At 44.7% G+C, this 5190-nt stretch overlaps 1 long non-coding RNA gene across 2 annotated transcripts in view; it reads left to right on the top strand.

The window, feature by feature from the left end:
* Positions 1-568: 568 nt before the first annotated feature.
* LOC139759930 (uncharacterized) overlaps positions 569-5190 on the top strand; it is a 23895-nt gene continuing 19273 nt past the window's right edge. The window contains exons 1-3 of one of the 2 annotated variants that reach the window (XR_011715170.1): positions 569-704; positions 1289-2768; positions 3744-3894. This is a non-coding gene — a long non-coding RNA (uncharacterized lncRNA). Of the gene's footprint in view, positions 705-1288; positions 3895-5190 lie in introns of both variants that reach the window. The other variant, XR_011715169.1, reaches the window with a different exon arrangement.

The raw sequence follows: 5190 nt of genomic DNA, 5'->3' as shown, positions 1-5190 counted from the left end.
TGATCTCATTTCCAGTTTGGTCATCGAAAGTATACGTAACACACGAAAAGCTTTTGTGATAATATTTCTAACCCAGGAACATCTGTGATGTGAGTGAGTCTCTATTCGAGAAATGAATCCACGAACCCAAGCTATGAAACGATGGTTCAGATCCGTAGGTTACTTTTCATTAGTTGAATATCACTTCGTATGTATGTACACAGAATGTGTGTATTGCCTCTTATGATACCTGATATTACCGAAATTCTAGTGGTCCATTAAAGATCACACATAATAACAGAAAATGTATGTATATCTATATACGTCCAGGGCCCATTACAGGGGTTTATCTTCATCCGTTGTGTGAAAGGTTATCAGTGTTCGAATACACAATAGATTAGTACAGATACGCTGTAGTATAGGCAAATATACTGATATTATTGTATGGGGTCTATATACGGAGGTTTGCGATGATAGAAAACGGTTCGAGGTACTGAACGAGACAAAGCTTCATAGCTTCGAATGTAAGGGTTCGCTGAAGACGTCAGGTCACGTGACTTTGTTTATACCGCCATATTAACGTGAAAGGTTGAGGAGGAGGCAAGCAATCTCACCATTCTTAACTCGAGCATAGTGTGACTGTGGCCATAATTTCGCAGTGTATGGACGTAGCTCCCCCATTGTATAGACGGTCGCATGGAAGAGGACAGCGTAAGGAAGACACGGTAGGCACATATTCGGCATTATGTCATAGCTACCATGATGCTTTGTGTGGGACAGTGTTAATCACAGAGGAAGGAGATGACCATCTGAGAGATCCATAGATGATCTTAATTACCTCTAATGTATTTGTAGTTATGGAGTTGTTTTGTGTGTAGTTTGTCATTACTGGTTGGACGTATTTATACCACGAGTTCCCTCCCACGGCCCCCTGCTCCCCTTCCACCAACCATCCTTCACCTCCCGCCCCATGCAGAGTGCTCCCTTTCCCAAGACCCCCTACATTTACCTTACGATCTCTTCCCCACCTCCCTCATCCATCCCCCTCCTTCCTCCACCTCTATAAACTGCCTGTCGTCTCCCAGAGTTCTCCACACACTGGAACGACCCTCCCTTCCCTAGACACCCATTCCCCCCTTCCACTCAGCGGCGGGTCGTCCACTCGGTGTTGCCATGGTGGCCTGTGTCTGGTCTTCATGCCCGGCACGGACCACCGCGGTGGTCCGTGCCGGACGTGGTCCATTGTTATTTAGACTTGAATGTGAGGTGGTGTGTTGTGCTGTATAGTGATACTCAACATTTCTGACAGGTTCAGAGAATATCCGACCGTTGGAAATGAGAGTGCGACGCATTCGCATGGTGACCCAACCCTGCAGTGCGACGCATTCACATGGTGACCCAACCCTGCAGTATGACGGCGACGCGAAGTGACCTTTTTCATCCGACGCTTAAGGGGGTCAGAGTTCAAAGAACAGGTCATCATACCCAAGGTCAGTGCCGACGCGTTCAAAGGCCGTGTCATCGTATTCAAGGGCTGTACTATCGTGCTCAAGGTTCGCAACGCGTCGTGATCAAAGGTCGTACTATAGTGCTCAAGAAAGTGGAGTGACCTGACCTGACCTGACCTTTGCAGATCAGGTCAAAGGCCTTAGGTGACCTTAAATCTGTGGTTGACGTAAAAAAACAATGATGTCAAGGGTATTTGTCAAGTGATGCTATGGTGATGATGCCCTTTGACCTAAAATATGAGGGATAGGTCAAGTGTCAGTGATTGTTAAGGGTCTAGTGAAGATGTACGGGTGAAAGTGATGTGAAATAAGGTTCATCAAGTCAGAAGTGAAGATGCGTTTGATAGTGTCTCCCTCAGTAGTGAATATGATTGCGAGTGATAGTGCGATTCTGACCTCGTATAAATTGGCGTTTATTATTATTATTATTATTAGTATTATTATGATTATTGTTATTATTATTTATTATTATTATGAGTGCCGGGCCCTCCCCTCCAGTGGCGCATGTAGGGTAGGGCAGGTAGGGCAGGTGCCCTAGGCACCACTTGTAGGGGGGCGCCCCTCAGCAGGTTTGGTTTTTGACCTATGTTACACGAGTGACATTTTGAACAGTTTGGTTTCGTGAGATAAAGAAACTCGCCTACTTTTCAACTATAGTAATTATTTTGCTACTATCAGTTGTATTACCGCTTCTACGTTACAATTTTGATCAAACAAGTCTTTTAAGTCTTTAAGAATGTATATAGATTTAAGTTTGGCCTAACTCTTCAACAGTTTATAATCACACTGTATACATTTTTATATACATCCACTGTATGTACATTTCTAATCAAGCCAGGGGGCGCAAGTTTCATTGCTTGCCATAGGCGCTATTTCCCCCCTTAGACACGCCCCAGCTCCCCTCCTCCCATCTCAGGGAATGGGTCTTCACTGCCCCAAGTTCACCACCATACGGACGCACGGACGGATCTCTGGTACGTGGCTCATTTAATATATAATGTTGTTTGTCCTACGGGTACTATGAAGAAGGTTAAATTGGGCTGGGATGTTGGTTATTAGGGTGTAACAAAGTGTGTTTCTCCCTCCCTCTCTCTCTACACACAGACACACACATATGTATACGTATATTAATAACGTCATTTCTGAGCATGTGTAAAATCCTTACCTTCCGCACCTTGCCTTCACCAGGGTCTCCTGCCGTCACCTGGGAGAACCTTACACCGTTTGCCCTCAATAGGGGGGTCCTGAAGTGGGACCCTGAGACGCTATATTAACTGTGAGGTGAGGTGATGTACTGGTAGTGGGGTAGGTGGTGCACAACTGGTATTAAGATGGTGGGGTGATGGACTGGTAGTGGGGTAGGTGGTGTACAGTTGGTATTAAGGTGGTGTAGTGGTTGTGGGGTAGGTGGTGTACAGCTGGTGTTAAGGTGATGGGGTAGGTGGTGCACAGCTGGTATTAAGATGGTGGGGTGATGGACTGGTAGTGGGGTAGGTGGAGTGCAGCTGGTATTAAGGTGGTGTAGTGGTTGTGGGGTAGGTGGTGTACAGCTGGTGTTAAGGTGATGGGGTAGGTGGTGCACAGCTGGTATTAAGATGGTGGGGAGATAGACTGGTAGTGGGGCGGGTGGAGTACAGCTGGTATTAAGGTGGTGTAGTGGTTGTGGGGTAGGTGATGTACAGCTGGTGTTAAGGTGATGGGATAGGTGGTGCACAGCTAGTATTAAGATGGTGGGGTTATGGACTGGTAGTGGGGTAGGTGGTGTACAGCTGGTATTAAGTTGGTGTAGTGGTTGTGGGGTAGATGGTGTACAGCTGGTGTTAAGGTAATATGGTGGTGGACTGGTTGTGGGTTAGGTCGTGTAAAGCTGGTATTAAAATGGTGTGGCCTTGGTAAGATTGGTGTAGTGGTAAGACGTTGCATAGCAGTACGAGAGATTCTGTAATAGTCGTGAGATGGTGTAGTGGTAGTGAGATGGTTTATTGGTAGTAAGAGATTGTGTAGTGGTAGAGAGGTGGTATAATAGCAGTGAGAGTTGGTGTAGTGATAGTGAGATTGTGTAGTGGTCGTGAGAGATGGTGTAATTGTCGTGAGAGTGGTCTAATGGTAGAGAGATAGTGTAGTGGTAGAGAGGGACAGTGTAAGGTAGAGAGATGGTATGTATAGTGGTCGAGAGGCAATACTATGAAACCCAGTCTCTGAACAGCAAATATAACACAGCCTTTGTTTATCATGACGATGAGTATATGTCCACAGCAGCTGTATTGGTGTATGAACAATGGATCCTGCTGCCATCCCTTGCTGAGGCAAGTAAGTGATAACTTCCTCCAGCGCTGATTGAAGATGGTCCTTGACAAAGTTGTGGGCATGAGAAGATGGATCGAGAGCTGCGTGGTTCCTCAAGCAGGTATGTTGAAGCAAAGGAGATCCCCGTTTTTTATGTTCTTATCTGTAGCCTTTTTTTCATTTTTTTTTTTTATAATACAATAACACTTCACTGTTTTCTTCATCAGAGATGGCAGATAATCCCTCAGCTTTTGGGAGCTGATGTTTGTCAGTAGTGTAATACCCTCTTTTCCTCATTTCTTAGAAAATAGTGGACCTTCAGAGTCTAAATTTTACTGCACTATTTTGCAAATCCTCTTTTGACTACTTCTCTATATACTTCTTGACTCGTTAAACAAATTGCCATTGATTTCTTGTTAAATATGAGTGTCACATGTTTGAGTATATCAGGTCATTATCATTTTTGATATATTTTGTATGGCAAAACATGTTTGTCTAAAAGATTTTTGTTAGATTCATGGTGCACGCTTCACATGCCCTGGTTCAATCCATTGACAGCACGTCGACCCCAGTATTCCACACCGTTCCAATTCACTCTATTCTCTGCACGCCTTTCACCCTCCTGCATGTTCAGGCCCCGATCAGAATCTTTTTCACTCCATCTTTCCACCTCCAATTTGGTATCCCACTTCTCATCGTTCCCTCCACCTCTGACACACATATCCTCTTTGTCAATCTTTCCTTACTCATTCTCTCCATGTGACCACACCATTTCAAAACACCCTCTTCTGCTCTCTCAACCACACTCTTTTTATTACCATTATCATCTCTCTTACCCTTTCATTACTTACTCAATCAAACCAACTCACACCACATATTGTCCTCAAACATCTCATTTCCAGCACATCCACCCTCCTCCACACAACTCTATCTATAGCCCACGCCTCGCAACCATATAACATTGTTGGAACCACTATTCCTTCAAACATACCCATTTTTGCTTTCCAAGATAACGTTCTCGACTTCCACACATTTTTCAATGCTTCCAGAACTTTCGCCCCCTCCCCCACCCTATGATTCAAATCCGCCTCCATGGTTCCATCCGCTGCCAAAGCCACTCCCAAATATCTAAAACACTTCACTTCCTCCAGTTTTTCTCCATTCAAACTTACCTCCCAATTGATTTGTCCCTCAACCCTACTGTACCTAATAACCTTGCTCTTATTCATATTTACTCTTAGCTTTCTTCTTTCACACACTTTACCAAACTCAGTCACCAGCTTCTACAGTTTCTAACCTGAATCAGCCACCAGCACTGTATCATCAGTGAACAACAACTGACTCGCTTCCCAAGCTCTCTCATCCACAACAGACTGCATACTTGCCCCTCTTTCCAAAACTCTTGCATTCACCTCCC

The sequence above is a fragment of the Panulirus ornatus genome, chromosome 34 (genome assembly GCF_036320965.1).
Source record: "Panulirus ornatus isolate Po-2019 chromosome 34, ASM3632096v1, whole genome shotgun sequence".
NCBI classification, from domain to species: domain Eukaryota; kingdom Metazoa; phylum Arthropoda; class Malacostraca; order Decapoda; family Palinuridae; genus Panulirus; species Panulirus ornatus.
The sequence above is the reverse complement of the archived record's forward strand: the minus strand, read 5'-3'. Positions and strand labels throughout refer to the sequence as shown.